Source organism: Phaethon aethereus, assembly GCF_964289735.1.
Source record: "Phaethon aethereus genome assembly, chromosome: Z".
Taxonomy (NCBI): domain Eukaryota; kingdom Metazoa; phylum Chordata; class Aves; order Phaethontiformes; family Phaethontidae; genus Phaethon; species Phaethon aethereus.
The window spans coordinates 64124771-64149144 of NC_138577.1; the positions used below are offsets into that span (position 1 = coordinate 64124771).

The 24374-nt window shown below is 40.2% G+C and overlaps 1 protein-coding gene across 2 annotated transcripts in view; it reads right to left on the reverse strand.

Annotated features, from left to right (window-relative positions):
• Positions 1-24374, reverse strand: part of EFNA5 (ephrin A5) — a gene marked incomplete at its 3' end in the record, with an annotated part of 212000 nt that overhangs the window by 105925 nt on the left and 81701 nt on the right. The gene's annotated exons all lie outside the window — the stretch shown is intronic.

Here is a 24374-nt window from a genome sequence, read left to right on the forward strand (position 1 = left end):
ATTAATCATTAAGTCTGTCCTGCACACAACAGACAGAGTAAACGCTTGTCACATTCTGGAAGAAACCCTGCTCACCTCCATCAGCATGAGTATCATCTTTCCAACAACAGCAAAATCTTCTACTCCAGCAACTGACCTCCTATGTTATTGGAACAGACTAGGCTCCACAGTCATACTAGCGGGATTAAGTTCCCTAAAACGTACCTGATGTTGAGACTGATGACACCTTCATAACAATTTCTGGGGTCCTGTTTCCCAGATTTTTCTTATTCTTCCCCTAACAAAATTTGATTCCACAAAACAGCACATATTATAGTAAATACGTGTGGGCAGTCCTTTCTGATTGTTTTCTTTTAAGACTAAAACCAACAATTAAAAGTCCAAATAAGGTAGATGGAACAGCCTTATTTCTCAGGAGAACGAACTGAATGGGGAAAGCATGAACAGAATAAAAATACTGGAATCAAAACAGGATTTCTTAAAGTATTTATTAACCTGTGAAAGGTGTATATTCTCAAGGTTCACGGTCAGAGCTACTTTATTCTATTTTGGAAAATATTCTTATAAGCAAATAAAACTGTCTGACCCAAAGCTGCTACTGTCACCCAGTATAATGTCAAATCATCAGTACAGGGAGACTGCTTTGAAAAAGGGTAACACAAGGTCTCTCACAGGAAAGTCCTGAATTTTAAATAATCTTTCCTTGCTATGGGAAGCTACAGATAAACAGAAAAATAGATAACTGCAGCATTCCATAAATTACAGAATGTACTGAACAGTGTGGCAAGGCAAAAATACTGACGTCATAATTTTCATACTATATGCTGCATGGAGCAAGTGTACTCTGCAAGGTAAACAAAAAACTTTGTTTTTTTCATTTTGCACTGCAGTCATCATTAAGTGAATTTATCTGCAGCCTGTTCTAAATGTAGTTGCAGAAGAATATCATACAAATGCTAGGAAAGCTTGCCTCCAAAATGCTTAGCTGTAATAAAACCATAATAATGGTTTTATTTTGCAGCTGAGCTAAGGAAAGCTGAAATGCAGGCATATAAATTGAAATTGAATTGCTAAATACTTGTATTTAGGAGTCCTTTGGAAATTCTCAATGAAGACTGAAGTCTGAATTCCCAATATGGAGATTTTATGTTTTTATTAGTAATATTTCCTCTTCTGCCATAAATTTATATTTACCTATATAAATAGATCCTAATAATAGAAGGAGTTCCATTTAAACTTGTTAATTCTCTTAGAAAATATACTGTGTAATATATACAGGGATCAGTAACAGTTCCCATGATAATACAAAAAAAAGAAGTTTAATATTTGCCATAAATATTATTATTGTACGAAACACCTTTCCTGTATGCTTAAAATAGCACACAAGACAGTACTACATACAATAATTTAAACACACGTATATTCTGTTGACATGTAAAATCCTGGATATATACTTCGATTTGTTATTTTTATACTTCTTTATTTTCCAGATTATAATGTATTTGCATGGTGAAGCCTTTTTTTTAAGATACAAATTCTATCACACATATTTATAAGAGCAGTACTGCAGAAGTAGGTGTGTATTAACTGGAAAACAGTAATGCACTCAGCTGAAAAACACACTGTAGTTCAGCTGAAAAACAGGCCAAATACACATACACAAATATCTTACTTTTATTACTCTTTCTTTATTCTCCACTATATCCACATGCTTAACCATAAGGAAAGGCAGATTTTATTGGATATCGCATGTTTTTAATGAGGGAAGTCAATGTAAGAATTCCAGTGTGTCTTTAGCACCGCTCTTTTTCATCATTATAAAATCATGGCAGGGGCTCTATCCTGAAGACAAGTTTAGCCTAAAACTTACTTTCTCAGTTTTTTTTACAAGAGGAAGTGTTTGGATTTTAGTAGCCAGGTCTGAGATACCTGTTTTGGAGTTTTTGGGGGAGGTGGGGTGTGTGTATGGGATTGTTTGTATATTTGGTTTCTGTTTTAAATCATGACATTTCATAATTCAAAATTAAAAAGCTCTGGTTCAGAACTGGAGAGTGCTGCTTACTGCTGTGGGGAAGGGATGCTGTTTTGCTGGGACTGACTCTTCAGGATCTCAGTATTTTAAGATCATCTGGGTATATGGATAGTTCCAGTGCCATACTTAGCATTCAATTACCATAAGCATCTACAAACTGTCCCACCTTATTGGTGGAGGAAAAAAGGAATTAAAATCACGTCTCTCTTACCAAACAGAGCATTGAGGAACAGAGAAAGTAAGTGTCTTATCCAAGGTTATGCAGTAAGTCTGCTACAGAATACAAAGCAAAACAAATTATTTTCAACACTGTTCTAGCCACAGGACCTGCACCACCATCCTTCTGTTCCCTTTCGAGTGTAAACTGTTTTAAAAATGAGTGTAATATGCACCATCCATATCAAGTGTACAAAACTGCGCGCCACAGCAAAAGGGACAGAAAACACAGTCAGGAAGAGAAAAATCACACGGTAGTTGTCTTTTCAGAGTGTGCTTTGACATAATCCCTGGACCTTAAGGGCACACCAGAGGAAAGATCTCCCAGAGTTCTGTAAGGTCTTAAAAATCCATACATAACCTCAATGTGTTATGCTAGGAAACCCATTTTGTTCGTATCATTCTTCTCCCCCCCCCTTTTTTTTTTAGTGTGTCAGCCATAAATAAATGTCAACCGTATAAGCAAGGGAACGGCACATTTGTGTAAGGTGAATAACAAGGGGGAGCGACTCCGCAAACTAAGGGACAGCTAAGAAATGCACTGATGACAAACAGGTAGTCCTTAGACAAAACAAGTATGTGTATCAATTAGGCTCCGGACATGGAGGTTAATGGAGTATGGGGACAGCTTTGTTTTACGGGTCCTGCTGAAGATAAATGATAGCGGAGAGGAGCATGAGGAATTCTCTACCGTTCAGAAGGTAAGCTTAAAAGACAAAGCAACGGGGTGTGAACGCTACATGGACAATTACTGGTGAAGACCCCTGGCTGAAAGTGAGCTGCCTGTCGGGATACGTAGGACATTTGATAGGTAAAATCACTCTTGCCATGTGGGTCATGACCTCATTAGCAGTCAAACAGCAGTGCTGAAAATTAATGACCTGCATCTGAGTGCCCAATGGAAATCTACTCTTCACAACAATGTTTACATTTGAGAATGGATTTAGCAGGCAGCAGTTACTGTAGACTGCTTGAGAATAACTAATTTTAACTAGAAAGCATTAAAGCAGAAGAAATAAAAATTACATTCTGCGTACTCCATAATTTGTAAGGCAGAAGCTGGAAGGATTTGGATGGAGATGCAAGCGTAAAGCTCATGAAAGCTCTCTCACACTCAGCTCCTCAGTGCAGAACACAGAAAACCACGTATGACGTTCAACTCTTCATACACTGATGCACACCAGCTAATCTGTAAACAACAATCTGGAGGCCTTTAGAGCATATCTCTGTTAAAGTACACAGTAAACTGGATGCTTTACATCAAAATGTATCAGAAAGCATGAGGGAAATGAGAACAATGTATTACATTAAATACAGAAATACTAACCACATCTTTTTGGCATTATCCGGACACCAAAATATTTAAACTGCTTAAGGTTCCAGAGTACCACATAATTATTAAACTACAGGTAAGCATTTTTTATGTAATCATAAAGTTAATTCATTCAGATAAAGTAGGATTTTAAAGTGATGAAATAAACAAATAATCCGTATAGTAGAATCATTTTCCACTAACCATACCCTGTGTACTCAAACTACTAACCTACCTTTGCTTCACTTGATCCCTCTAACCCGGATTTTCCAGCTAATGAGCAGCAGCAGAAATGGCCTCAAACAAAAAGTGTCTAATTGAATCAGTTGATGCAGAAAAATTAGAGAAAGGGAAAACAGAGGTAGGAAAAAAATTGATAGAAATAAAATACATTAATTTTTCAGCTATTTTCTCTGACTCAAACTAAAACTTTATCCCATTGAATTCAATTATGGAAACACAACAGGTTAGCCTCTAGCTTCAAAAAGGAGTAGGAATGTCTCAGTCCTTTTCCTTGATCCTTTTCCCTCCCTTTTTTCCTAATTTGTACCAACATCGTATTTGCCATGTTGTGAGAGTGTCATCTCTGCCTATGGGGTCATTTCTGAAACAGTTTCTTATACATGAACGCCGCAGTCTGGTGCTAACTGTGGCTGTATCAGACGACGATGGGATGGTAACAGTGAAAGATGATAGATGAAAGAAATAGGAAATAAAAGAAGTGAGGAAAGGAAAAGAAGGTACAACAAAGGTTCTAGCTGAAGTGCAGCTTTGGTTCTTCACTGTTACACAGCTCGTTTTATTCCACTTCCTTCTCCATTTAAAATCTGAGGATTAAACAACATTGTAAAAATAAGGTGTACCCCAACAGCTAAGCAATAACCTCCTAACAAAACCTTACTGTTTTGGCCTCATACTTCAGAGAAAGATCTGAACTTGAGAGAATAATCAGCGCAGAAAACAGCTACGGGCAACAAGAAGTCTCTCCAAAATGGCATGACAGCATGTAGTAACAGCAATCCAAATCCACTCACACCAAAATTAAATGCTGAAATTATTTCCTTTATAAATGTAGGTATATTTAAACTTTTACCTACATGTTTTAGCACTCTTTGCTTTCAGATCTTCTCAAAAGTTTTTTTTCTTACATGTTACAGGACCCTTTCTTGGCAGCAATTTTGGGCTGTTGCAGATTTGCCACCAAATTTATAAAAAACAAACCACACCCTGGTGTCCTAATTTCTGAAGTGAGAGGGAATTCTTCGATTTGCTCTGCTTAGTAAGATCTGGGAAGAGGAATATTCCTGGTTCTCGCCTTCCTTTTTGTGGGAGAGCAATTACAGGAAAGCCATTGATGGAATATACCGACTTGAGAAATCAACAATGACAGGGGAGAGAAGCAGTAGCAGAGAATGAAAACACAGGGGACATAGAGGAAAGGATGACGACCAAAAGTAGTATTGCACTCTGAAGGAGAAGGGGAATAAAGCAAAGGAAATAATAGGAGCGGTCCTACTAAGTATGAGAACTCCTCCTAGCTTGAAGTAAAGGCACATGGGAAAGACTAAAGAAGCTCGTAAAAAGGAGCAGACAGCGAGAGGATCCCATCATACAAAACTCAAAAAAAGTGACCCAGGATGGAGCGATACAGAGATATTCTCTCATGTCAGAGGTCTTCAGTTGTCTACCAAGAAAATCTTTCTCCTGTGAGATCTTCATGAGCTGACCTAACCATACTGGAGCATGGGCTTTTAGATCTCCCAGAGACGGGGAGTGTCAGGCCAGAAGAACTGTTCAGAAGAATTCAGCCTTCTGTCTGGAGCTTGTGCAGTCCAAAGGAGCCATGAAGAGTGCAGTTACAGAAAATCTGGCCACTCACGGACAAGGATGGGTTTATGTGATGATTCATTCTAGAGCCAATCTCAACGTCATTGGCTTACATACTTCACAAAGGTGACTATGAAAGCGCAACTGTCAAAACTTGGTAGGAATGTAGTCACCTTCAGACACAAGGGGTCTCCTGAACAATCACTAGAATCTATTGTACTCGTTATTCACGACTGCTCTGAGGGGACAAAGCTATTTATCTGTCTTCTTAAAGAAAACTATTACTTTATTTGGCTACAGGGGAACTGGAGAGCTATTGCTTCTGTTAAACAAAACAAGCATGATCATCTTCATGACGTGGATACGAAGGTATCTTTTCTTTCAAGAAAAGAAGTGCTGTCTGCAAGCAAAGGATGGTATAAAATAAAAACCTAATAATTTAGCAAATGGTAACTTCTAGCATCTCAGTGACAGAGCTCCTGAGATTTACCTCTATGTATTAGGGGTGTAGAGTAATGGTTCTTGTACCAGATGGTTTACGGTTTGTAGATCTATAGCGACCCACCTCAACTGAATTCTTTAACAGCTGATATGACAGAGATGTCCATTACCCAAATGGACAGGACTCTCTATTGATCAGTGCTCCACTTAGCAATCCAATTTGCCTTCTTTTGTTTCTGCCCTCATCTGCACTAGATAAAAAGAAGGAAATTAATCAGGCTCCACAATAGTTAATCCACCTATAGGGCGCAATGAGCAATTAAAACACCTAAGGCACAGAACCCTTACCGTATCTACCTCAAAAACAGACATACTGAGTTTTGTGTATCTTTCCATATGACAGGCAGGGAGAACTGAGAAACAGCCTTAGTATCAAAAAGGAGCTAAAGAAATGCTACAGTCAACTGCTTATGTCTGCTTATATCACGTGTCATGGTCCCTTCACAGCTTCTTTATGAAATGTTTTTGTTTCTCGCAATACATAGTAGGAAGAAAAGCCAGAACCCCAACAAAGCAACAGAGCAACTACCTAATCAACCAGTGAATCACCTGGGGAGATGCAACTGCAATTAATTGGATTTTTGCAGTTAAGACTGCAGTCATCCAGTATTCCCATACACATAGTATGTTTTTAACATAGTTCTCATACAAAAGATTAAATTAGCCATGAGAAAAGCAATACTGAAAAACATTTAACATTCTCCCTCATAGTACACATAAGCACCCATGTCACGGAGACAGAAGCTTTTTTATTCCTTCACTGAACGCAATAACAGAAATAATTAAACATCTTACAGACCTGAACTGCATAGTCATTAGCCAACAGTGAATGATTTGAACCACCACTAGAGCTTGAACTGCACTTTGCCCAGGCTTTTCAACCCATTTCCATTCGGAAAGCCTTCCATATCTGGATTTCCCCTGAGAAATGTTTTATGATGCTATAAAGACTGTCAACCAGAGAGGAGAGCTCCTTGGCACCTGAGCCACAGACAGAACTATCAAATAACACTTAATTGCTGGATGACACTGGGTGGCTGGGCTTGAATTCTGATCTCCAAATATCCATGCAACTGTCTGCAGAGATAAGACTGTTATGATAGCAGCAGATAAAACCAATTAAAATGGGGAACAGTGAGCATATCAAGACCCTGACTTTCACCATAAATACAGTTTAACACACATAAGTGGCAAGATATAATGTGCTCGCTGCTACACCAAGAACACAGCCTGAGACCTAACTCGTCTGCACTGGAAGGAAGCATATGCATAGCTGAGGCAATAGCATAGTGAAAGTGAAGGAAAACAATGTGTATTCAGGACTAAACACAGCAGCTGTTAACAATTTTTATAAATACTGATGGATTGCAAATGTTGAAACCGAATGTTGATACCAATGGCAGATACAGGTTCATTTTAAATTCAGGAAGATGAATTCAGCCACCCGCATGAATATTCCAAGAGAACTACAGGGCACGTATTTTTCTTTTGCCTCACATCTGAGCAACTTCTGCGTTCCAGTTCATGCAATTCCACTAGCATCTCTCTCTGGTATTGTTCATACCCTAATCTACTTCATGATTTATCTCTCAGTGTTGCTGCCAAAACCCTCCAATAAGGTCATAAGCTTTAAATTTTTACACACTCAATAACTAAGGAATACAGCGAAGATTTTGCACATAAAGGTGACAGTGAATAAGAATTTCTTAGTAAGCATATACAAGTTTGTTCATTTGGCAGGAAAAGGCAGGAATACAGGAAGAGAGCAAAATGGGAGGGCTGATATAAAATCTAACTAAGGGATCCCACAGGGCAAAACCATAATTGACTGCTGGGAACGACTGTTAATAAGGAAAATCTGGTTAAATGAATCCAAGACATTAATAAAATTTCAACTTTAACCAAAGAAAGGCTAAAACAGCACTACGCAACATAGTGTTGCTTAGAACATCTTGCCCCCCCCACTTGCTCTCAAAATTCAGACCTTTATAATTGAGAAGTCATTAGAAAAGGTGTTCATCTCATCTGAGTTGAACAGTGAAGAAAAAAAAATTTATCCATACGTTGTTTTTTTAGAGCTACTAATCCCTATTTGACTGTGAGCTCTCCCTAAAAAAATGGACTAACAGTACCAGAATTAAAAGTAGAACAGTCCTGACTCCCATTTTCTCTTCTTCCTGATTATTAGCCTTAATACTGCTTGCTGTGATGTTATTCAAACATTTAATAAAGTTATTTAACCATTTAATGTTAATTAAACATTGCAAAGTGAGTAGTCCAAGTGACATTATGTCTTTTACATACTCTTTCAGTCAATTTCAGACAAAGCTTGCTCACATGAGAAAGGAAGAATATGCACTTTTTCTCCCCCTTTACAACCACCCTTGCAAATACTCAACCTAAAGATCTAAATAAAACCAAAAAATCCTGCCCTCCCCTTACGTTTCTTCTATCGCTGAAGATTTTGTTTGTCTAAGCCTACCCACACAGACATCTGCTGCATCCTTCATACTCTGCCTCCCTGTCTCTCGCCTTGTGAGCATAACTCACTCAGAGAACACAAAAGGGTAAAAAAGCGATTGAGCATGTTATAACTGCCTTAAAAATACAAATAAGAATGTTTTTTAAAACTGACTGCATTGCTTAAAAATCATTCCTAAAATCCCAGTTATCTCTTCTTACAACTTCTTTTCAGACTTTGAGGAGGACCATGCCTTAATTTTCATTATCTTCATTCTCACTGGGCCCACAGAAATGAAAACACAGGTGAGAAATGAACAAAAGCTTAACAGTACTACAACTCTGTTACTTGCAAATGCACATCACATTTGAGCCACAATTTTACTATTTAGTATAGTTGATTCATTTCAGGTATTTTTAGTGCATTTATAATAACCTGCATTTCCTTGAGCACCTCCTTTTATCTTAATCAAAATAATAGCATTATTGCTGTCCGTATTGGTGAAATTTCTGTATCAACATGCTTTGCGCTTTTAGTCTGTTTTGATCCTCTGGTCTGCTTCATTTGAGTCAGGGAAGTAATTCTTGGATCACTACCCCTTTTTCCCAAAAATTATGGCCAGCAGGAAGGCTTAGTGGCCTATTCCAACTACATATGATTCCAGTTTTGCTCACTTAACTACAAAGATATGCCTGGCACCAGGCACCACTATGCAACCCTGTGAGCAACACACTATTTCAGATGCGTCTACTGCACCCCTTCAGCATTCAAACCATTGCTTTGCATCTTACTGAGATCAGCGGCTTGCTCTTCTTCACCTCTTCAGAGAGAATTAAATACTCCCTTCAGAGCAAAACATGTTTCAGGAATTAAGATAGTCTGGCTGCTAATGCTTCCATATTAATCTGTTTCATGGGGAGAGGGGCCACAACTGGGTTTGTCTAGACAGTTTTACTCCTCTATAAAATAATGGCAGTTTTTGCACCTTTTCTGTTTACATTCACTTTGAAGTTTTCTCCCTTCGGCTTTCTCTCCTCTCTGCCCTCTTCTCACTTGTTTTGATACGGCTTGCACATTTCCTGCTATTACAATTAACAATGCACATACAGAAACAATAGCCACTGTCACAATATTCACAGCTTCAAAACTCGCTCCAACTTGCAAGACATAAAACACAGAGAGGACACTAATGAAAAGGCTGAATTTAAAATCCCATTTATCCTGAAAAGGTCATGCCACATTGAGATGTCCTTGGGAGATTGCTGGGAGACATTGGGCTCTTTGAATGTTGTCGTGATCATTTTCTCAGCAAGATAACTATGCTTTACATGTCTGGACTGTTTAAGGGCGCAGCACGTGCTAGTTTAATTTATGTTTTTAGGGGAGCTAAAGCTTTTATAGAGAAAAATGCAAGCGGCTATAGTTTGCACTGCATGCACAAGGGATTATGTCCATCTTTCAAGAGGCAGCAATGTACATCAGTTCAGTTTCCTGAAAATGTTCTTAATTCATGATCATTGCCTTGCAAAGAAACTACTCCCATACACCAAAGGGATTTAAGAAAAATCCTCCTGGGTTTTATAAAGATCTTGAAAAGATTTGGACCATTTATACTCTAAATAATTAGACAAACCCACATCGAGTAGAGATATATTACTACAGGCAATGACTATGCTACTGATGGTTTGCTATTTGAACAGCTCCATGCCATGAGTGTTCAAAAAAACCTTTAACAAAAAAAAATTAGTCTGTAATTTAGTCACTTAGTACACTTAGAGCAGGTACCAGCCACAGCTATTACATGGCATTTCACACTAAAAGACTCATTAGCTATCTTATGGCCATGACTATTTGTTCCAGGCTATTTTAGGAAGGCTAGGAAATTCTGTGCACTGAGACAGATGGCCTGACAGACTGAGATGAAACAACAGAATCAAGGGAATTTCAAAAAAACAAAAAAATTCTACCACTTCTTATACTATGAAATATTGCCTATGCTGAAATACAGTTCCTATGCATATGGATATAAGCAGAACTGCAATCACACACTATCAATGAACTGCTCTTTTCAGTTACAACCCCTGAAATTCACAGGTGTTGTAAGCATATAAGGATAACAAATCCTTTCAAGCCACACCTTCAAACAGATAACTTGAGAGATTCAGGATCTTCTTGAAGTTTCATTCATTTACTATTACAACCTTCCTAAGTTTGAAGAAAACAATGTTTTATGTTGAATTAGTCAGAGGCCCTGGACTACAACTCATCACTGAAAGGATGAAAGAAGAAGGAAGAAACACAGTAGCGAATGTATTTTATATCCTAATTTTTCCATTTTTCTAACCGTTTTCTTCAGAAGGAGGAGTTTTGTCTATGTTTTTGTTTTATGACTGGAAAAGACTTGCGGGAAGCAATGACAAAGGGCGTCAGGAAGTAAGTAAAAAATACTTTGCCAAAATAGCATCATGGTACTGATGAAGAGAACTGAATGTAAAATATTTTTTTTTATGTAGTCCTTTAGGCACATCAAGAGCTTGCTGTTCAGGGGACCAGGAGCCTCCACGTCCAAAGGAGAGGAAAAAAGAAGATGCAGATTCCAGGACGTGGTCCAGTGAAGACAGGAATGCTAAATTCAAATGTATATAAAAAGCCTACACCACGGAGGCGGATAGAAAAGGACATGCCTTCTCTACCAGTAGCAAACAGACGTTTCATATGCTTGACCAAGGAAACAGAATCCAAGCCTGTTGGATGTTGTTGTCACGATTACCAGACAGCGTGATTCAAAACCACTTGACATATTAATGCAGCAAGACTCAGAATCTCAGTGCAGCACCTCAGAAAATACCCGAGATATCTATTTCTCAAGTTCATGTCATTAATGAATGTTTTTTATTCAATTCAAGCGTGTATCATTTCCCCCTAGCAGTGGCAAGACAGCATTCTTTACTGTCAGTGTTCAGGACTGAAGAGCAGAAGGCAAACTGTCTTCCCTGCTCCCTTTGCTCTTTCTCCCTCATTCGTATCCCACAAACATAAAGGTTTGTGAGTTTGTTTATGCAAGAAACTTCAGCAGAACTAATTTGGAAAGTTCGCGCATAAACATTGGAGGGACTGAGGCTTAAGACAATTAGAAGGGATACTAATGGGCAGATTTAGTTCTTCACTGGTGTACTTCATGCCAAATAAAAAAAACCCCAAGCTTAAAGCAAGCTGACATCTGGCAGCTTCTTCTCAGGAGAGGTCCAAGCTGAAAATAGCTGGGGCTCTGAAGAGCAGAATCAGCATGCACTGACAAAGGTGTCTCTTCAACACAGGTGTTCTCTGTCTCTTACTGTCATGAGTAAAAAAATTAGTTGCACCTATAAAAATAGAAGACAGGAGAAAAAAAATCAGTCCTACTCTTGAATCTCTTGCAAAGTAGCATCAGCAACTCTGTGATTTATTTTCATGTGTCCACTTGCTACTAAAAAAAAATTATAGTGCTATTCTGCGCCTTATCTATATATCTAAATGGCGGCGGGGATAGGGAAGAATGAAATTTTGAACAGCTATGTTAAGGATTTTGTTTGGAAAATGTACACGGTCTTCAGGTATATTAATTGCTATGGATTCCGCCTGTTTTTTTCAAATTTAGGACCATATGCATTTGAGCATAGTCTTCTCAGTAATTCAAGCCTCAAAACAAGCTAAGTAACGTGGGCAGTACATCTGTTTCCATAATGGGAGGTTAGCTACTATTCTGCAGATGGGAGCATGACATCTGGGATTTCCGTTCATTTCTTTTCATTTGTTCCCTACTATTAACATTAGAACTACCTACTGCAACTGAGAAATGCATCAGATCTTTGAGCAAAGATGTTTACATTGAAAGTAACACTGAAGGCAACATCTATGAACATCTAATAATCCAGTATTTCCCATTTGTAAAACCCAATCTTTTCGTATCATCCTTACTTTGCCCAACTTTCCACAACTGGAACATTTTTGTTGGGTATTTTAAACAAGAAAAAAGACTGACACAGGACAATACAGATGAGAAGGCAGAAGGAAAGATTGCAGAAACCATGCCCATTAGGAAATGCTTCCCTGGCATGGAGATTCCCAAGTCCCACCACTACCGTGCTGTCAGAAGATATCAAAGCCCATCAGCAAATCCTTCCCAGCACAGTGCTACTATGCAAAAGATTACGACCTGCTGGTATTACCATTTATTCTGTTAGCTCAAATAGCAGAGAACTACGGAGTGAATTACAAATTCCATCATTCCCAATGATCCCTGACAGTTTGATTTGTTATGAAAAAAGATGCACACTTCACAAGACTGTTAAGAACATTTGTCAGGTTGCAAAGTCAAGGTTTTCTAAGTTAGGAAATGCTTTCTGAAAAATTGGCATTTTACCTTGGTCTCAGTTTGCACCTACTACAATACAGTCCGTAACTACTTGATCACAGTACTATTTTTCCACAGGACCCCTGTCTCATTCAGTCAGAATGAGAAGAGTCTATTCAAGGAACAGTTAATTTTTTTCAGTATAAAACATTTCAAATAAAAGAACTGAGGTTTTTTTCCCCCTATTTAAAAAACAGTCTTGCAACAAAAAATGTCAGAAGCTTCTCATTGCTTCTTACTCCAGTATTTACTTAGGTTGCAAATATTGACAAACCTTATATCTTAACACTCTGTCAGTTGAACAGTATTATTAACTGTACTGTAGAGAGATGGAATTGAGGCAGAAAAATGCTCATGCCAAGAGTGACCAACGATTGGGCCCCCAATTTGCAGTGGTTCAGGGCATTTAGCACTTTGTCACTCATGTTCAAAGCATAGTTACCACTGACTACAATTGCACCTGTGAGAGCTCAGCACTTTTGCAGATCAGATCCTGTAGTTTCAACTTAAGTCACCCAAAAAATGAGGAAAATGCATGTTAGTAATCATCTGTGAAAAGTCTAGGTTAAGCCATTTGCCTACAGCCACACAGAAACTCTTTCTAAAAAGTTTACTTCACTCAATAAATCATATTCTTCCTGTGCCTGGGTCATTCTGAGCACTAGGTAAGAATTAGGCCCTGGGGATAAAGTAGCTTATTACCATATAATAAACTGTACCACCTTCTGTCCAAGAAGATGCCACTGCAACTAATTCTACTTTGCAAAGGAAATCAGTAAAATAATAAACCACTCAACAACAAGATTTCTAACCGAAGCAGTGTTTTTACTTTGAAAGAGAAGGACCCAAGAATCCTTCAGATAACCCCAAGCACTCGGCTATAACTATTAATCTTTCATGAAAAGTCCTTACATAGTAAAGTGAAGAAAAACAATAAAAAAGGTGTAAGATAGCTAGAACATATAGGAAGGAACACACAGAGAGAATTTGGTTGGATGACTGATGTCTTTTCTCTTTAACCAGGTCAAACTAACTAAGGTAGCAGGCAGAGGGAAAAAAACAGCAACAGCAAGGACTCCTATCAGCATTTCTGTGGCACTTCACACGTGTAAACTACTTTTAAAAATTAACTAATTAATCCTCACAAGCCCATATTCCCATCTGATGCAGTCAAGTATTATAAACCTGCATTTTACAAGAGGAAACTAGGACACAGAGATTAAAAGCTATATTTCCAAAGTGTCCATTAATTCTGTGCGTCAGTCTGGAGTGCCCAACTTGAGACATTGAAAAAGAGGCCATGAGATATTCTGAGGACCCTCAGCTCCTGAGAAAGCCAGCAGCAGTGATAAAAAAGGCATCTAAGAAAAATATCTAAAGTTCGGCATTGTGATAAAAACATAAAAAACATTAGGATTTAGAAACAGTTTTGAAGGGATTGCTATTGATACACGCAAGTGAGAGACAGAGCTGGGGCCGATCCTAATTTAAAATTGAATGCAAGAAACTGAATTTAATATTCGTTCACTTAAGGAGAGGCAGTGACCACTGAAAGAAACGTCTGAATGAGGCCTTTCAAAAAAGAGAGGGAACAGAGGAAGAGGTCCACGGAGAGATGGAGAGCGCTAAGTCATGACCAGTCAGCCCAGTTCAGCCAATGCAGACTGAATCTGGTATTTGTTGAGTTAGACAGGCAGTTAAGGGAGAAAACCGCAGTGCTTGTACATACAAGAGTCCTTTCTACCTCTGAAGAGTGTACCAATAAGCAGTACACAGCTCCTCAAATCTGGCATCCGTGGCATCCTCCCAGACCCCCCACTGCTGGTCAGACCGCAGATGAGCTTCTTCCTCTGCAGCCCGTGTGGGTACCAAACCACATCCACCCCTCTTGCCACGTGAAAAAGTCCACTCCTCAGAGACTCTTGTGATTGCCTGCAGAACTCCAGGTTTTAAAGTAGGCACAGGAAGTGCTTGGGAAAAAGCAAATAATGGATTTTTTTGGACTTCAAAAGTAATTCCTTTTAACCTTCTGATAACCGGACTGCAGATCAAGAGAGCATGAACAAACCTTTTGAAGGTTTTCCTGTGGACACAATTCTTGAAAGTCACACCTGAAAAGTGATAATCTCCTCTTAATTTTTAAACTGTGGCTTCACACAAGCCTACCTATGATATTTACTATTTGCAATGAACGTGCTTACAGTCGTAACAAATGTAGCTGACAGCGTGCAGCAACCTCAAGCTGAGCAGGAGGCTTGGAACATACGTTCTTCCCTGTTGTCTAAATCCTTTCTTCACTCGTCGGTAAATAAAAACTATACATTGAATCTCCCACATTTCTTAACGCATTAAAGACACATCTTTCACAAACACTACCTGTCGTATATATTTAGTCTATCAGTTGCTGTACCAAAAGCCTCAGGTTTGTGCATCTTCAGTGGAATGTGAAACATTACTGGTATCAAAGAGGTTAAGCAGTTCAGCCTCCTTTTTTTGTCATAAATGAAGAAAGCCATTATGAAATTAAAAAAAACACACTGCAAAAAACTTTCGGACCTGCATTAAATACACAAGTATGTACAGATTCCCTGCTTCTAAAGGAAAAATATTCAACTTTTTCTAAGCATGTTTCTTATACCAGTCTTGCTTGTAGAGCACTGAACACAATGTGCTCCCTCATCCACCGTCCTACCAGGACATTTCACAATAATTCCTCTCCCTCCCTTCCCCAATCCATTTACAAAGGTTACAAAGAACTCCATTTCTGCTCTCAGCTCTAGATAAAAAAGAATGTCTGCTTCCAAACTTTCCCATTTTTTGAAGAAGGACAGGTATTTTTTTCTCAGCAATTCTTACCGAGTACTGCATCATTGCAGAGACTGTTGTTAATTACTTAAGGCTGGGGTCAGAAACCTGTGGTTTGAAAGCCACATGTAGCTCTTCAGCAGCATGTGTTCAGCTCTTCAATCCTCTGGCACCAGCCCACAATTTTCAACAGCACACAAGCGCAAAAGGAGTTTTTTTTTTGGCAAGAAAGGTCCTTAATGGCTGTGTAATCAACACAGCTCCAGCAGTTCTTTTCTGTATCTCCTAAGAGCAAATCCAACTTTTGAAAGTCGGTTTTGACAAGTAACATGTTACCTCTCACTTCCCATCAACTTCGCTGACACACCGATACGCACACAAGACAAACAACAATTAAAGTAAATAATCATAGCAACAGCTTGACAAAACAGGAAGCAGTACTTCCTAAAGTGTTATAATTCTGCATTTTGCAGGCTAGGGATTTTCTTTTGTTTTGTTAAAAAAAGACCAGCAATGCTAAATGTTGCCTTCCCTGATGGCATTATAGATTGGTTTGCAGCAGAGACATTGCAATACAGCCTCAGTCTTTGCTTTCTTTTTGTACTGGAGAGCGTCTCTCTCAAACGTAAACAAACTTGCACACACACACACACGAAGGAGGTTTTTCTTTCCTCCTGTAACCTTCTGGAGGACAGTTAATGACTGAAAATAAGAGGAAGATGGAGGGGCCAGAACAGGAGAGAGAGACAGTTTGTAAAGGCTGCCCTCCAACACTGGTACTGCTGTTCAGTTCATCCTTGTGATCAATTTGGTTGTCTCCAGAACATCTGCTCACGAGCTGACAAATGATGAATCCCATCTCAGAATACATAAGCAGAAAAACAGCAGTCTGATAAACAGCTAACAGAAGAAATATATGCACCTTTCATAAGGCAGACAAATCACTCATTCTCACTAAGTGCTTCCAACAGGAACACTAATTCTGTATTTATTTCCAGAGCATATGTACTGTGTCCAAAGCAGTGCATTAAAAAAGATCTCCAGCAGCCAATTGGTTTGATTACATTACTCTTCCCCAGTGTAACAACAGCTCTGAAACAATAATAACAAAACAGCCTCTACAGAACGAAAACCATCTAGCAACATTTTGTGGGGTTCAAGTTTTTTGTTCTTGCTTTGGGGGCGTGTTGTGAGGCGAGTATTATTTTGAACATTTTTCTCCAAGAATTATAAACGAAGTATCAATTTCACCTAACAAAGGTTTTCATCCACTTTCCCTTCAACACAGCAGTTATTTTCATTAATAACTCCAAGAATATATTGCAGGATTCTCTTTGGTTTAGATCTGGTCATATGATTTTCACTGGGTAAATTGTAATGCTCTTGCAAGCCAAAGAATGGTCTTTTTTAAAGCTAGGATGTTGATGAATTGTTATTTGCCACGGCCTAAGCAAGCACAGAACACTACATCTATTCCTCCTTCTATGTTCTCAGGAATGATGGATGGAAAAACGAGGCAGGAAAAGAGTTGGTGACCAGCCTGAGCTGACAGCCTAGCAGATATAAGCAGGATTGTTTTAATCAAATTCTGAGAAAAAGCAGCTGTTTGAATTAATTCCTCTAGCCTTCTTCTCTTATTGCAAACATAGAGCATGGGAAATACTGCACTTCTCTGTCTGAAGATTTTAACACGCTGAATATAAAACAAATGGTCACCTCCCACACCCCGAGACACAAAAAAGATTCTTTTAACAAAGGCAGCTTCACGTAAACCCTGACTTACAAGTTATGACCTGCCTGTAATGCCAACAAAGAAGCTGGGGTACACACGGATTCATTAATTTTTAAGTGCAAAGCAATATTTACCTCTCCTTGAGTAGCTGGATGACTAGTATCATACCATCTAATGCCTATGCCATGCATATTCCACACCATAATAATATTTACTCACAGATTGTGGATAACAGAAAGCAATTATCAGATATGCAAGTTTTCAAGAATTTAACAGGAATATCTAGTAAGATCCAATTAGCTGTTTCCCAGGAGATGGACTGCATTGTCCACTAAATACATGCACCCCTCTAATTCTAACAGGGATTCAAATAGGCAGGCTTAGAGATGGGTTCAGGATGCCATTCAGAGGGACCTGGACAAGCTCAAGAAATGGGCCCATGTGAACTCCATGAGGTTCAACAAGGCCAAGTGCAGGGTCCTGCACCTGGGTCAGGGCAACCCCTGGTATCAGCCCAGGCTGGGGGATGAAGGGATGGAGGCAGTCCCATGGAGAGGGACTTGGGGGTACTGGTGGATGAAAAGCTGGACATGAGCCGGCAATGTGCGCTTACAGCCCAGAAGGCAACTGTCTCCTGGGCTGCATCCAAAGCAGCGTGGCCAGCAGGTCAAAGGAGGTGATTCTGGCCCTCCACTCCACTCTGCTGAGACCCCACCTGGAGTCCTGTGTCCAGCTCTGGAGCCCTCAGCACAGGACAGACAGGGACATGTTGGATTGGGTCCAGAGGAGGCCACAAAAATGATCTGAGGGATGGAACACCTCTCCTGTGAGGACAGGCTGAGAGACTTGGGGTTGTTCAGCCTGGAGAAGAGAAGGCTCTGGGGACACCTTACTGTGGCATTTCAGTACTTAAAGGGGGCTTCTAAGAAAGATGAGGACAGACTTTTCAGGAGGGCCTGTTGCAATAGGACATGGGGTAACTGTTTTAAACTAAACGAGGGTAGATTTAGACTAGATAGAAGGAAGAAAATTTTCACAGTGAGGGTGGTGAAACACTGGCATGGGCTGCCCAGCGGGGTGGTAGATGCCCCATCCCTGGAAACATTCAAGGTCAGGTTGGACGGGGCTCTGAGCAACCTGATCTAGTTGAAGATGTCTCTGGTCATTGCAGGGGGGTTGGACTAGATGAACTTTAAAGGTCCCTTCCAACCCGAACCATTCTATGATTCTATGATAGCAGAGAGATCACTGCTCAGCAGTCTGGTGATGCTGCACAGCTGGCAGGTAGTCTCTGGGGTGGCAATGATTTGCCTTGATCCAGTGTCTCTGCTTCTCAGAGGATAAAATCCTGCTAGCACCTCTTGGTTCATGTTGTATAGGCAAGTTTCTGCTGTGGTTCAAAGTGCCTCCCATGCTGTCCCCTCCCAAATACAAACACCCAGCATGAGGGAGCAGGAAATGCAAATTTTTTGTCACCAGAATCAAAAACTGTACTTCTTTTGTGCCTTCATTGAAGTAATACAGTTACTGTACAGTAGTGGCATGACCTCCAGAGCAAAATCATGAGTCTTGCCACCAGTGCTGGCAGAGTTTTCCAAGGGAGGAGGAAGGTCCCAAAATAAGGCTCCGGGCTAGAGGAAGGAAGCTGTTTTAGCTGCCACCAGGACAGTTCTGTGATATTTAATTATTGCTCTTACCTTCCTGGATTCACTGATACTTGCAATCAGTACAATCCAGCACATCTAGCTAAAATTTTCTTTGACAGTGAGACAAATCCACTTTGTTCCTGAGAAGAGGTGGAACATATGGAGTAAGAACACAGTTAATGGGGTGCAGGAGGGCTCAGAGATGGAGTAATCTCTAGGCACCTGATCTCAATACAGGCCCAGTTGCTGCTAACCAAATGAAATATGGCTAGGAATATAGGCTACTGACCTATATGAAATTCATCAGTGATTTCAATCTTACTCCTGCTGGCAGGAAACTGAATGCATGGCACAGAAAGAAACCAATCAGCCAGGCACAGAAAAAAAACAATCAAGCAGTGGCATTAATTTGTAGGACAACTTTGCCCAGCAGCAGAATGCAGAACAAGCCCACAGGCTGAGCTTCTTTCACTGGCTGAGTAACCTGTACTTCCCGCACCCTGTGCTGCACAGAGGGCCTGGGATGACATCCTGCAACCGCAACTGCAGACCATGGACTGGAGCGAGTGAGTGAACGATGCAGCATGCTGCAGCAGCGTACACTTCAGAAGCTGGGCAGGGAGCCACGCACATACAAGCAAGGCATCACGTCCAGGGCTATTAATCCTGTGTCATACTTGTCTACTGCACGTGCCAGTAAATATATACAAAAGAGAAGAAATAAATAAAATGAATGAGTTGTTCTTTCAGAGGTTCTTCCTAGGCAAAACGACTTAACACTGATAATGCCCAGGAACAGTGTAAGTACATTCTTCGCATAAAGGTTTAACAAATTTTTTTTTTTAGCCTTGACATTTCTTGAAACATGGGACTCTGGAAAAATCAAACTTCTTAGCTGTTGTAACAGCTCAGAAGTGATAGAGAAGTGCTTAGAAGCAACATAAAATTACTTCAAGAAGTTCCTCGAGCACAGTGACAAAACCCATAAGGTCTCCTATCAGCTGACATACCTTAGTCACTATAGGACATAAGTGGGTGGTCTTCATCCATGCAGACAGGTACCAATGCACAGGAGCTACCATTACTTTTGAAATAGTTGTAAGTGTTGTTAATAGTCTGCAAATACATCAAAGCATGAATAAACTGATGTCCCACTTCCCTCATTCAAGTAAGTGCTTTAGAAGCGAGACAGGAAAGGTGTGCAGTGAGCTGAACATTTTCAGTCTTTGGGATGAATGTAGTCTGTGGATAAAAGGTAGAATTCAAGAATGTCTCCTGCAGTTTCATCTAAACCCATCAGCCCACTTCAGAGGAACTTCCAGAAACATGCCAACTGTTAACTTTTAAAAACTTGGCTGTACACACAATCTACATAGGCACACCAATAGTAAACCAGTTTTTCCTGTTCCAACAGAAGTCACAGCTGCATGTTGGGCATACAATTTTATATAATTGAGTTTCAAAATCCTGAGAAGTGGAGTTTAGACGGCAGACCAATTAGATACATTTAAAAAGACAGCTCAGCACACAAGGAAACCATGAAATTCTTCAAAGTCTCCCTGTGTATTTTAGCACTCATCAGTGCCAACCACATAGTTCAGTGCTCTTCCACAGCAATTTGAACATGACCATATTAAGTTTGCTTGGCAAGGTTTTGGTAGCAGGGAGGCTGCAGCAGGGGTGGCTTCTGTAAAAAGCTGCAAGACGCTTCTCCTATGTCCAAAAGAACCACTGCCAGCCGGCTCCAGACAGACCCACCACTGGCCAAGGCGGAGCCCATCAGCGACGGTGGTAGCGCCTTGGGGATAATGTATTTAAGAAGCGGGGAAAAAAACTGCTCAATTGCAGCTGGAGAGAGGAGTGAGAACATGTGAAAGAAACAACCCTGCAGACACCAAGGCCAGTGAAGAAGGAGAGGGAGGAGGTGCTCCAGGTGCTGGAACAGATTCACCTGCGGCCCACAGTGAAGAGCGTGGTGAGGCAGGCTGTGCCCCTGCAGCCCATGGAGGTCCATGGTGGAGCAGATCTCCACCCGCAGCCCATGGAGGACCCTCATGCTGGAGCAGGTGGATGCTTGAAGGAGGCTGTGACCCTGTGGGAAACCCACACTGGAGCAGGTTTGCTGGCAGGACTTGTGACCCCGTGGGGGACCCACGCTGGAGCAGTCTGTTCCTGAAGGACTGCCATAGAAGGGACCCAGGCTGGAGCAGTTCATGAAGAACTGCAGCCTGAGGGAAGGACTCGCGTTGGAGAAGTTCATGGAAGTTCACTATGAAGAAGTTCACTGTCTCCTGTGGGAGAGAGCCCACGCTGGAGCAATGGGAGAGTGTGAGGAGTCCTCCCCCTGTGGAGGAAGGAGCAGCAGAAACGACATGAGATGAACTGACCACAACCCCATTCCCCATCCCCCTGTGCCGCTCAGGGGTAGAAGATAGAGAAAATCAGGAGTGAAGCTGAGCCTGGGAAGAAGGCAGGGGTGGGGGGAAGGTGTTTTTAAGATTTGGTTTTATTTCTCATTACCTTACTCTGATTAGATTGGTAATAAATTAAATTAATTTTCCCCAAGTCGAGTCAGTTTTGCCCGTGACGGTAACTGCTGACTGATCTCTCCCTGCCCTTATCTCAACCCAGGAGCCTTTCATTATACTTTCTCTCCCCTGTCCAGTTGAGGAAGGGAGTGACAGAGTGACTTTGGTGAGCACCTGGCATCCAGCCAGGGTCAACCCACCACAATGACTTACTGAAATAAGTTAATTCAAAGTTATTAAAACAGATATACGTAGTGCTGCACAGTTACAGAGTTCTCTCCAATCAGAACTACAACTGGCATTTCCATTACACACATGATGCTTTGCTAAGATGGCACATTTATTTTGTTTTTCTTCCCACCCCAACCTCCTGCCTATTCTTAGTCTGCAAATACAATGTTTTCAGGTTTGTTTTGGTTTTGCCCTAGCGTGAGGTTAATATTGCTTCTCCTCAGAGAATTTCTTGCACGCAAAAAAATTTTTCAAAATTTAAAAAATTACTGTGGAGAGAAAATAGGACTTCTACAGAACAACTCAATAATAAAAACGTTTGAGAATCCCTGGACAATCTTAAACTGTTTTTCTTTCTTTTCGAAAACAGGGAAGTTTAAGGCTTTTTTTTAAAGACAGATTTAAGGAATCACTATTCGTTTTAGTGAAGAATAGAAGAACGGAGATACTATCTGGGATTTGGCTGTGCTTAAAAAACAAACAAAAAGCAAAGCAGTGATTATTTTGCCTTTCTCCTACTTCACTACATTTGTTACCACATTTCACGGTGGTGTTCCCATGATCACTGTGCCACAAAGGTGCCTGAAGTCATTATTCACTCTGTTAATCACTAATAGGGATGGGGAAGAAGGGCCAGAACCTTTCACATTTCAGGCTCATATTGCTCAGGGGGAAATAAATGATCCACGTGTTGAAAGAGGATGAAATACAAAATGCCCTCCTTATAAACTTAACTTAAAGGTAAAGCTGCCACTTGTTTCTAAACCTTAGCTACCCTTGCAGGCTACATTATCCATGGTCCATTATACTTCCATAGCACTCATTACTAATTGTTTCCATTGTTTTCCAAAGCCTGTAGGTACGAGAAAGTACTTAAATACAATTCTAAGTGTCAAATATAAGTGCTGTGGTTTTCCCGAGTTTTAGCATCATTGCTCATGCAAGTCAGAGGCGTAAAATTTGACCTTAAGAAACCAATTCAGTTAGAAGTACAGAATGTATTTATTTTCTACATGTTGCAGCAATGCAAGCAGCGTCTTCCTCTTTGCCTTCCAGGTAAACAAGCTAAAGGAAAATGTTGCAATGGTAAAAACACTGAGGTAAAAATACCTGCATCTCCTTTCCATACACTTAAAACACAGTTCTTGCCTGCTTTGCAGCCTGGGAATTCTGGTTTCATCTCTTCTGCTGGGCAATGTAAAAACCATCGTGCAGTTCAATAGTCCTGTTTCAGCAACAAAACCTTCACAGCTGTGCAGGAGGCAAGAAACACACATTTCTTCCACAATTAGGCAAACTAATACATTGCATCAATTGCATTCAGGGATAGCTGAAAATAGATCCCCATGGTCTTGCAAGGCAAGACCATGGGGATCTATACCCACTACCCTCCAGAATAAACACACCAATCTGATCTATACAACTACAGCTTAAATCATGCTGCTCACAAATGCAGACTCAAGTTCCTGCCAGACAACACTGCCGTCACTTTTCACTACCACTAACAGGAGTCCTTATTGTTACTAGCCATGTTTTCCTCTTTTTATTCCGTACCCAAAAGTTGCTCCTTCAGTACAAATTAACAGCACACTTGGGATAGGAATGTCTTTAGGAGACCATTACAGGATTTTGACGCTATTTGTGTCGTCACCGTGTGGTGCCTCTTTTACAAAAGGGTAGGGCAGCAGGTTGTGCAGTGTGCTTGCAAGACCGTAATGCTGGAGATTTTGTTTGTATATCCAGATAGAGGAAACACTTGCCTTTACTGGCTTTAAAAAGGTCAATGTTTGACTTAATAAATTCCCTGCCAAGAAAGCTGACTCTATTCTCGGAGGTTTAGTGCTAGCACTCGCTGGGTGGCTGGGTGTCTCAGAGCATTGCTAGCAAGCTACAAAGGATTTCACATTTGTGGATTTCCCCAGTTTGAAACTAGCCCAATTCAGCCATTTCTATACTTAGCAATCTCTCTAAATACATGAGAGAGAAGTCTGGCAAGCCTCTGTTCCAGCTCTGCGTTACAAACTCATCGCCACACCCTGCAAATTCAGAGGTTAAAAAAATTTCTATGGGGAAGTGCACATCTTAAATTAAAGTTAATAAACCTGTCGTCTTTGTTTCTGTAAAGCACACTGCAGTTCTGCTGCTTAAGTTACACATGCCCAAACCTTTGCCTATAACAAGCAGTCCTATTGACTTACTTCAGAGAAACAACTCATACAAGTTCAGTCATACACATGCTTGGATATTTGCATGATGAGGCTAAAATGAGTAAATGTGAAGCAGACTGTCAAAATAATGATTTAAAACTCAAGTGCATAAACGCTGCATGCAACTGAATATAAAGTTGAAAGGAAAACCTTACACTCTTAAGGAAAATTGATTTAACAAATACTATAGCAATAATAACAATGATAATAGCTACACTAAGATACTACTTTCCAATTTAAGAACATCCTAGTAACAACAAATCATAGTGATCAGAGACAGCACCTATGTATGGTAGGTATTTGTTCCCAAGTCCATTTAATGGAAGGTTCACAGAGCCTCATTTTTTTCCAACTTTTCTGGGCAGATAAATTAAAAGAGATAAAGGCCCGTAATCATGTATTCAAATTATGCACAGATGCTACCCTTTTGTCCCTGCCCTCACACATCTTGAAAAGAAAGAATAAATAGTGCATGCATTACAT